The sequence below is a fragment of the Mus caroli genome, unplaced genomic scaffold (genome assembly GCF_978045245.1).
Source record: "Mus caroli unplaced genomic scaffold, Mus_caroli_1 scaffold_3, whole genome shotgun sequence".
NCBI lineage: Eukaryota > Metazoa > Chordata > Mammalia > Rodentia > Muridae > Mus > Mus caroli.
This window is the reverse complement of record NW_028227258.1, coordinates 67,872,449-67,883,635: the sequence shown is the minus strand read 5'-3', so window position 1 is coordinate 67,883,635 and position 11,187 is coordinate 67,872,449. Positions and strand designations below refer to the sequence as shown.

The 11,187-nt window shown below is 41.6% G+C and overlaps 1 pseudogene; it reads right to left on the bottom strand.

Moving 5' to 3' along the window:
- Positions 1-7,880: 7,880 nt before the first annotated feature.
- LOC147005557 (TD and POZ domain-containing protein 4-like) lies at positions 7,881-8,980 on the bottom strand (annotated as a pseudogene).
- Positions 8,981-11,187: the final 2,207 nt, after the last annotated feature.

Sequence of the window (11,187 nt, the reverse complement as noted above, 5' to 3'; positions counted from 1 at the left end):
TTAAGGGTGTTGAATTTTGTCAAATGCTTTCTCAGCATATAATGAGATGATCATGCAGGGTTTTTTTTTTTTTTCTTTGAGTTTGTTTATACAGCAGTGGATTATGTTGATGGGTCTCCATATATTGAAGCATAACTGCATCCATGGGATGAAGCCTTTTAGATTGAGGTGGATGATGTTCATGCTGATGTGTTCTTAGGTTCAGTTTTCAAGAATTTTATTGAGTATTTTTTTCAGTAATGATCATATCTGAAATTAATCTGAAGTTCTCTTTCTTTGTTGGTTCTTTGTGTGGTTTTGGTGTAAGCATAACTGTGGTTTCATGGAATGAATTGGGTAGTGTTTCTTCTATTTCTATTTCTATTTCTATTTTTGGAATAGTTTGAAGACTATTGGTATTAGGTCTTCTTTGAAGATCTGATAGAATTCTGCATCAGACCCACCTGGGTCTGGGCTCTTTTTTTTTTTTTTTTTTTTTTTTGGATGGGAGACTTTTTTTTTTTTTGACATCACATTATTTCAAAGAAAAATAATTTTTGTTAGTACAATATATTGTTGGAATCTATTATCTTTAGTAACTGTTATCATCTGCTTTGTTGACATATTACAATTTATTCATTCCCTTGATTGAATTGAATCTGAGAATTCCTCAATTTTTCCTTAGTCCTCCAAATGTATATTTATGTATATCTTGTATTTATCTTTCAATGTGATGACCTTTTTTCTTTTTTTTTTTTTTACTTTCTTTTTTATTTTTTTTAATTAGGTAATTTTCTCAATTACATTTCCAATGCTATCCAAAAAGTCCCCAATACACTCCTCCCCGCCAGTTCCCCACCCACCCACCCCCACCCCTTGGCCCTGGCATTCCCCTGTACTGGGGCATTTAAAGTTGACAAGTCCAATGGGCCTCTCTTTCCAGTGATGGACTACTAGGCCATCTTTTGATACAAATGCAGCTAGAGTCAAGAGCTCTGGGGAACTGGTTAGTTCATAATAATGATCCACCTATGGGGTTGCAGTTCCCTTTAGCTCCTTGGGTATTTTCTCTAGCTCCTCCATTGGGGGACCTGTGATCCATCCAATAGCTGACTGTGAGCATCCACTTCTGTGTTTGCTAGGCCCTGGCATTGTCTCACAAGAGACAGCTATATTTGGGTCCTTTCAGCAAAATCTTGCTAGTGTATGCAATGGTGTCAGCGTTTGGAAGCTGATTATGGGATGGATCCCTGGATATGGCAGTCTTTAGATGGTCCATCCTTTTTTCACAGCTCCAAACTTTATCTCTGTAACTCTTTCCATGGGTGTTTTGTTCCCAATTCCAAGAAGGGGCACAGTGTCCACACTTTGGTCTTCGTTCTTCTTGAGTTTCATGCGTTTAACAAATTGTATCTTATATCTTGGGTATCCTAAGTTTTTGGCCTAATATCCACTTATCAGTGAGTACATATTGTGTGAGATCCTTTGTGAATATGTTACCTCACTCAGAATGATGCCCTCCAGATCTATCCATTTGCCTAGGAATTTCATAAATTCATTCCTTTTAATAGCTGAGTAGTACTCCATTGTGTAAATGTACCACATTTTCTTTATCCATTCCTCTGTTGAGGGGCATCTGGGTTCTTTCCAGCTTCTGGCTATTATAAATAAGGCTGCTATGAACATAGTGGAGCATGTGTCCTTCTTACCGGTTGGAGCATCTTCTGGATATATGCCCAGGAGAGGTATTGCTGGATTCTCTGGTAGTATTATGTCCAATTTTCTGAGGAACCGCCAAACTGATTTCCAGAGTGGTTGTAAAAGCTTGCAATCCCACCAACAATGAAGGAGTGTTCCTCTTTCTCCACATCCTCGCCAGCATCTGCTGTCACCTGAATTTTTGATCTTAGCCATTCTGACTGGTGTGAGGTGGAATCTCAGGGTTGTTTTGATTTGCATTTCCCTGATGATTAAGGATGTTGAACATTTTTTCAGGTGCTTCTCTGCCATTCGGTATTCCTCAGGTGAGAATTCTTTGTTCAGTTCTGAGCCCCATTTTTTAATGGGGTTATTTGACTTTCTGGAGTCCACCTACTTGAGTTCCTTATATATATTGGATATTAGTCCCCTGTCTGATTTAGGATAGGTAAAGATCCTTTCCCAATCTGTTGGTGGTCTTTTTGTCTTATTGACAGTGTCTTTCGCCTTGCAGAAGCTTTGCAACTTTATGAGGTCCCATTTATTGATTCTCAATCTTACAGCGCAAGCCTTTGTTGTTCTATTCAGGAATTTTTCCCCTGTACCCATATCTTCGAGGCTTTTCCCTACTTTCTCCTCTATAAGTTTCAGTGTCTCTGGTTTTATGTGGAGTTCCTTAATCCACTTAGATTTGACCTTGGTACAAGGAGATATGAATGGATCAATTCGCATTCTTCTACATGATAACCGCCAGTTGTGCCAGCGCCATTTGTTGAAAATGCTATCTTTTTTCCACTGGATGGTTTTTGCTCCCTTGTCAAAGATCAAGTGACCATAGGTATGTGGGTGATCTCAGGGTCTTCATTTCTGTTCCATTGGTCTACTTGTCTGTCGTTATACCAGTACCATGCAGTTTTTATCACAATTGCTCTGTAGTACAGCTTTAGGTCAGGCATGGTGATTCCTCCAGAGGTTCTTTTATCCTTGAGAAGAGTTTTTGCTATCCTAGGTTTTTTGTTGTTCCAGATGAATTTGCAGATTGCCCTTTCCAATTCGTTGAAGAATTGAGTTGGAATTTTGATGGGGATTGCATTGAATCTGTAGATTGCTTTTGGCAAGATAGCCATTTATACAATGTTGATCCTGCCAATCCATGAGCATGGGAGGTTTTTCCATCTTCTGAGATCTTTAATTTCTTTCTTCAGGGACTTGAAGTTCTTGTCATACAGATCTTTCACTTCCTTAGTTAGAGTACGCCAAGGTATTTTATATTTTCTGTGACTATTGAGAAGGGTGTTGTTTCCCTAATTTCCTTCTCTGCTTGTTTATCCTTTGTGTACAGAAAGGCCATTGACTTGCTTGAGTTAATTTTATATCCACCTACTTCACCGAAGCTATTTATCAGGCTTAGGAGTTCTCTGGTGGAATTTTTAGGGTCACTTATGTATACTATCATATCATCTGCAAAAAGCGATATTTTGACTTCTTCTTTTCTGATTTGTATCCCCTTGATCTCCTTTTGTTGTCTAATTGCTCTGGCTAGGACTTCAAGTACAATGTTGAATAGGTAGGGAGAGAGTGGGCAGCCTTGTCTAGTCCCTGATTTTAGTGGGATTGCTTCCAGCTTCTCACCATTTACTTTGATGTTGGCTACTGGTTTGCTGTAGATTGCTTTTATCATGTTTAGGTATGGGCCTTGAATTCCTGATCTTTCCAAGACTTTTATCATGAATGGGTGTTGGATTTTGTCAAATGCTTTTTCAGCATCTAACGAGATGATCATGTGGTTTTTGTCTTTGAGTTTGTTTATATAATGGATTACATTGATGGATTTTCGTATATTGAACCATCCTTGCATCCCTGGGATGAATCCTACTTGGTCAGGATGGATGATTGTTTTGATGTGTTCTTGAATTCGGTTAGCGAGAACTTTATTGAGGATTTTTGCATCAATATTCATAAGGGAAATTGGTCTGAAGTTCTCTATTTTTGTTGGGTCTTTATGTGTTTTAGGTGTCAGAGTAATTGTGGCTTCATAGAATGAGTTGGGTAGAGTACCTTCTGATTCTATTTTGTGGAATAGTTTGTGAAGAACTGGGATTAGTTCTTCTTTGAAAGTTTGATAGAACTCTGCACTAAACCCATCTGGTCCTGGGCTTTTTTTAGTTGGGAGACTATTAATGACTGCTTCTATTTCTTTAGGGGATATGGGACTGTTTAGATCATTAACCTGATCTTGATTTAACTTTGGTACCTGGTATCTGTCTAGAAACTTGTCCATTTCATCCAGGTTCTCCAGTTTTATTGAGTATAGCCTTTGGTAGAATGATCTGATGGTGTTTTGGATTTCTTCAGGGTCTGTTGTTATGTCTCCCTTTTCATTTCTGATTTTGTTAATTAGAGTACTTTCCCTATGCCCTCTAGTGAGTCTGGCTAAGGGTTTATCTATCTTGTTGATTTTCTCAAAGAACCAGCTCCTCGATTGGTTGATTCTTTGAATTGTTCTTCTTGTTTCCACTTGGTTGATTTCACCCCTGAGTTTGATTATTTCTTGCTGTCTACTCCTCTTGGGTGAATTTGCTCCCCAACCAAAGCAGTCTCAGGTCCTGCGTGATTGGACTGGAGCAGAAGCCGTGTTCCACTCACCAGAAGTCTCAAAATCCTGTGGCGGGTATTGTGGGCAGCTGGCGGGTGTCAGCAGACCCTGCGCTCTAGCTACCCAGGTGCTGGTCAGACCTGAAGAGGCTTGTGGCCCTACTCAGGCGGGTTTTCTGCTTCCCTAACTAATGCAGTCTCAGGTCCCGCGCGCAATTGAATTGGAGCAGAAGCTGTGTTCCACTCACCAGAAGTCTTAAGATCCTGTGGTGGGTAAAATTTAAATGCAAAAATTTTACCAACCAAGCTTCTGATAAATGACTAATCTATAAGGTACATAAAGAACTTGAGAATCTAGATATTATTAAACCAAAGAAGCAAATTAAAAGTGGGGTACAGATCTGAACAGAAAATTCTGAACAGAAGAATCTCAAATATCTGAGAAGAATTTAAAGAAATGTTTAACATTCTTGGTCATCAGGAAAATGAAAATGACTCTAAGATTCCTTCTCAAGCCTTTCAGAGTGGCTAAGGTCAAAAACACAAGTGAGAGCTCATGCAGGTAAGGCTGTGGAGCAAATACACTCCCCCATTGCTAGTGGAAATGCTAATGTGTACAGTCACTCTGGAAATCAATATGGTGGTTCCTCAGATAACTGGGAATCTATCTACCTCAAGACCCAGCTTTCCCACTCTTGGGCAGATACCCAAAGGACTTTCCATCCTAATTCAAATTTGCTTAAATATGTTTGCAGCAGCTTTAATCACAATATGCAGAAACTGGAAACATACATGACCCTCAAGAGAAGGATGGATGAAGAAAATTGGCATATTTACACAATAGAGCATTACTAGGTTGACATTAAAAAACTGACATACTGAATTTTGCAAGTAAATGGATAAAAATAAATTTTTTCCTTAGTGAAGTAATCCAGTCCCAGAAATTCACACATAGAATCAACTCACTTGAAAGTTGATATTAGCTTTAATACACAGGATAGTCATATAGCCGACTAATAGAATTAATACCAAGGAGAGCTCAAGTGTAGAATGCAGGGATCTCTCTAGGAAGGAACAATAGAAAAGATTTCCTGGGGGCTGGGGACAGGTGGGGATGGATAAAGCAAAGCTGAGGGGCTATAATCAAAGGAGAGAGTACTGGGAGAGTTCACTAGAATTGAAAATCTTTTCAGGGGTGAGAAACAAATCCAGGGCCAAGGAAACTCCCTGGAATCTACAAGGGGGATCCACCAAAGACCTTTAGTAGGGGTAAGGAGCCTGAACTGTCCATCTGCCAGCCAGCCAAAGGGGTTGGTTGGCCTGGGAAGGTCTGGGCAGCTCAGTAGCAAGATAGCCATGGAAACCATGCAGGAGGGGGAAAACCTCTTTTGACAATGAATAGAGTGGATTGTTTTTTATAATTACATGCTCCATTTCTCTGACTCTTTTGCCTGTTTTTGAGACCAATTTCCTGCTACTGAATTTCTTTGTCCTGACTTAGTAAGAGGGCATTTGCCAGTCTTACTGTAAACTGTTATGTTTGGTTGATATCCCTGGGAGGCCTGCTCTCTTCTGAAAGGAAGCAGAGGAATGGAAGTGGAAGAGGGAGTGTTTTGGAGGGGTGGGGTGGGCAAAGCACTTGGAAAAAGGAGGGAGGGGAAAATGGTGTAGCGATGTGATATATAAGAAAAAATTCAAATAGAGGGTAAATACCATAAAATTAAATTCATGTTCAAAGAGGCTTCTCCGAAGATCCCCCAGAACATTCCTGTAGGCTCCACAGAAATTCCAGAGAGTACACTTTGAGACACTAGGGTCTGTGAGCCCCTCAGGGCAAGAAAGAGGGCAGTGACCAAGGAATTTCAGAGGGTGTAAAACCTGAGATCCTGATTGCCAAGATTTCCTTTGAATGACTTGTTCCCAAAACAGTTAGGAGGAGCCTAGTACCTCCACTCCAAAAGTAAACTGTTACAGCATATATGATGATACTGTTTAGCACAACATTGTGTTACTTACTGAAAACAAAACTGTTTTTAGTTGTGGAGTGGCTCAGCTTTGGCACACACCTTGAATCCTTCTGGCTGGAATACAGACAAACCCTTAGTACACATCTTTAATTCCAAAACCTGAAAGTAAGATTAGTGTGTAGAAAGAAGTACCAGTGTTCAGGCAAAGTGAAAAAGGAGAGAAAGATAGCACAGAAAAGGATATGCCCAACTGTTACTAGAAGAGAGAGGTAAGAGAAGCTATTGAAGAGATCAGTGTAGACAGAAGAGGAGAGAGGGCAGTTTTCCTTGGACAGTGCTATAGAGGCAGGTTGAAGAGAGAACAAGAGAGACACAGGTAAAGACAGAACAAGCCAGAGACTGAGAAGGAGTCTGAAGACTAGAACTGATTGTGAAAGTTAGTAGGAGACCAGGTGAGCAATTCAGGAGAAGCTGAGACAAGTCATAATGATTTAGTTACAGTGGAGAGAAGTTTTGAGCCAGAACAAATTAAATCAGGCAGTCAGAGATCAGAAAGAACTAGAGAGTGGGGACCTTATTCAGCTGTAAGTCTCAGAAGCTGAGAACATTCTAAGCCTAGTTTTGATGTGATGGGGGCTAGAACGTTCCAGGACTTGTCCTTGGTCAGCAGACCAAGACAGAAAGCATCAGAGACAACAATTAATGCATGCGAATAGAAGTTACTTCTACAGGAAATTATTTGAAAGCTGCCTGGGTAAATATTTTTAAGGCATCTTTGGTTTAAGTGTCCAGAAACTGAAAGACAGCCCCTGATTCTCTTGTGGGCACTGTGGCAGGGGTGGGGGTGGGGTGAATAACTTAGGCAGAAGCCTTAGCTCCAGGACCATAAGGGAATGCCTACTGTGTCATGTAGGTGAATTATTACCATTTTCGGGGTTCAGACCTCAGCTCCACTGGAGACCAGACTGTCTATGCATAGCCCAATTCCCCACATACTTCCTCCAACTTGGCCACAGTTCCTAGTAGTGTCAATTCCCATGGGCCATGCTTATTCAAACCAAATTGAGTTGTTTTTATTTTATTTTATTTTATTTTATTTTATTTTATTTTATTTTAAACTCCAGATTGTATTCCCCCCCCCCCGTCAATCCCCATACCACATCCCATACCTCCTCCCTGCCCCATCTGCACAAGGATGCTCCCACGTCCAACCCCCACCCCAAACTCAGTTTTAAAGAAAACAAAGCCTTCTTTCCCCTTCACTTCTCTTAAGAATAAACATTAATGTTTGATTTCTCCTTTCCTCTGAGCCCCTGGTCATCTTTTCTGTTAGTCCAATGAGGACACATTTCTCTGAAGAAACCCTTTTGGTCTGTGCTTCAGGAGAGTACCTAAGTTCAATCCCAGATTCCAAGACATCAGACAAAAATGAGAAGATCAACAGAATACATGCCAGGTAGACTGTCCCAGATTCCAATGCTGTCCATTTTCCCACCCACCATTCCAACATATTTAGAACTATTGCAAATCCACCATGCTGCCGTCCCCCAGATTCAGTGTGAATGCTCCAGCAATACCACTGTCTAATGATGAGTCACTGGGAAGAATACTTCCCAGTTGCTGTTGGAAGACAGGTGTAGGTCATAGCTGAGTAGGTCTTAAAGACCACTTAAGTTGTTTGAATGGGAGGGCCCAGAAAACACGCTGTGCAGAAGCCAGAGAGTGAAATGCTTCAGCCAGCAAGTGGGGATGTGACCCCCTCATTGACATCCACCCTGAGGTCTTAGAGACCTCGGAAGCATAAACTATAATGAAATCCAGGGCCTGAGTCTTCAGATGCTCTGTGCTGTGGAGGTCAGCCACGATGAGAGTGTGTGCAGCATTCTCCACAGAGAGGTTCCTGCAGAGGGCATCCTCACACAGGACCATCAAGCCCTCCAGGCCATACCTGTCAGCAGCTGCCAGCAGATCACAGGCCATGGAGTGGCTGTGGAGGTGTGGTGCCTTCCCTGTGTAGATGAAGCCCATCATCTCCTTGAAGACTTGGGGATCCAGGTCATGGATCTCAACACGGTTTGTTAGTCTCTCCTCCATTTCATGTTCAAACATAGCTCTGAAAACTGGAGAGCGAGCTGCCAGGATGGCCTTGTGAGCCCTGAATTCATGGCCAGCTACCAACAGGGAGCAGTCTGTGAAGAGGGAATTCTCCCACAGCTCCCCTACGTTATCTTCCAATGTGCACCTTGGAACCTTGATTGCAGGTCTTGGGTTCTGTCCAGAAATGCTGAAGGAGTCTTGGAGTATGCTCACCTTGCAGAGGAGGGTAAATTTGTCACTTGGGCTGGAGACAAGAAGGAACCTCGAGTGATGAACTTTTCGAATCAAAAGGGCTGGTGTGACTGTATTCTAGAAAAGCTTGGGATCCTTTCTATATTGCAATTTTCACCCTTGGCATTTAAGATACAAACCTCGAACTTTGCCCAAACTGAGCCCTTTTCACAGCTGAGCAAAATCAGATAAAGTGACACATAATCTTTGTTTTTCTCATCAACCCCGGTTGGGTATACTCTCAAACACCATGTCATTTTGTCATTGTCCTCTGATGAGAACACTGGGCTTGTAATATATTCCTCTGTTTCCTCAACAAAAAAAGAGAAGTTGCTAATGGTCCACCTGTAGCAGAATTTCTGTTCATGGCTCCATGTGTCATCCCTGGTCTTGGCTTCCAGTTCCCCTGACATTTCTGCTTGAGGTACTTTGGATTTAAATCTGGAACCTGAAAAGAAGAACTAGAGATTATTTACTCTGACAGTATAGGATACAATAATAGATAATTTTTAGATTTGTTTTAATTTCTCCTAAGTAGCCCCTTCTATGATATTGAAAACTTGTGTCATTCTAAAATTTTCTGTCTAGAATTCAGTATTAATTTCTTTCTCTGCCTCCTCTTTTCTCATCCCTACTCAACTCCCCTTCCCATACTCTAAATAAACTGTATTCTATATTAAACCTGTCATGTGGCTGATACCTCAGGGGGAAGGGATGCCTCAACATGGGTCCGCCGTGGCACCACTCTCACCCTCACAATACCTTGCTCTAACAAACTAGTCCTGGATTTCTTTTTGTAAAACACAACATTGGTGTTGTGACTCAGATTTAAAAACTTGCAGGTTAACATCTCCTGCTGCCATATGAACTTTTCAGCTAACAGATCGCTTGCTAGAACTATTCATCCAACCACCATCAAATTGGTAAGCCCCCTCTCTGACACTGGTCAGTGTAAATATCCCCTGGACCCAAGGAGGGATGTTGAGTTCACAGCCACCCTGTGGTGTCCTGTGGATGGGGACATTCACAGTCTTTATGATTGTCCTCCTTGCTGACTCCTCATTTTAGGATATTTTCCCTTGAGTGAGATATCCTTTCTCCTATGTCATTTCCTTTCCTCACTGCTGTGAAACCCAAGGCCTGGGTAAACCACTCTCCTCACTCCCCTCTCAGGTACTAACCTGAGCTCAGACCCCAGTTGTCAGCTTGAGGTCTTGGTGATCTGTCCCTCCTGCTGTTTTAGTTATTAACTTATCCTCATTATGCTGGTAGGGGAAATTAGTAACTGCCACTCTAACCCAGAAAGAGTATGTCTACCTATCACCTCCCAGGCTTCCTACTGGAATGCCTCCCACTCTTTTTTTTTTTTTAATTTATTTATTATTATATCTAAGTACACTGTAGCTGTCTTCAGATGCACCAGAAGAGAGTATAAGAACTCATTATGGATGGTTGTGAGCCATCATGTGGTGGATGGTTGTGACCCACCATGTATCCACTAATATCCACTATTCAGTGAGTACATATTGTGTGAGTTCCTTTGTGATTGGGTTACCTTACTCAGGATGATGCTATTGGATGGATCACAGGGCCCCCAATGGAGGAGCTAGAGAAAGTACCCAAGGAGCTAAAGGGATCCTCTACCCTATAGGTGGAACAACATTATGAACTAACCAGTACCCCGGAGCTCTTGACTCTAGCTGCATATGTATCAAAAGATGGCCTAGTTGGCCATTACTGGGAAGAGAGGCCCATTGGACTTGCAAACTTTATATGCCACAGTACAGGGGAATGCCAGGGCCAAACAGGGGGAGTGGTGGGTAGGGGAGTGGGGGGTGAGGGTATGGGGGACTTTTGGGACAGCATTGGAAATGTAAATGAGGAAAATACCTAATAAAAATATTTTTAAAAAAGACCTTCTTTTGCCATGGTGATTTTTTTGAAGATTTTCTTATTTATTTTATGTAGGTGAGTACAATGTAGCTGTAGAAATGGTTGTGAGCCTTCATGGGGTTGTTGGGAATTGAATTTTTAGGACCTCTGCTTACTTTTGTAGAGCCCTCCATTCTAGCCTCAAGATTTATTATTATATATAATCACACTGTAGCTGTCCAGAAGAGGGCATCAGATGTTATTACAGGTGGTTTTTGGCTACCATGTGGTTGCTGGAATTTGAACTCAGGAACTTCAGAAGAACAGTCACTGCTCTTACATGCTGAGCCATCTCGCCAGCCCTGCCAAGGTAATTTTTCCAGGTTTGAGTAAACATTTGTGCAATACTGAGGGTTGTCATATTTGTGTGACCACTATCATCTGGTTGTTTCTTGTTACTACAGAGTATATTTTTCTCTGGTTCTGTTATTTGTTGCTGGCTGTCTCTGTTCACTGATTCTAAAGGCTGTCATAGTCTTCTGGGTACAAGGCCTTGAATTTGTTTCAGTGGCCAGTTGTGGTCAGGATAGGCATATCTGGGAGCCATGACTACAGTGGGGCCAGGAGATGTCCTGGGTCTCAGTCTGGGGTAGACATGGGCTAGGGGAGCCAAGAGATGCCCACCAATCTGGTTCTTTTTTTTTTTTTTTTTTTTTTGTGCAGGTACACAGCTTGCTATTTCTCATCT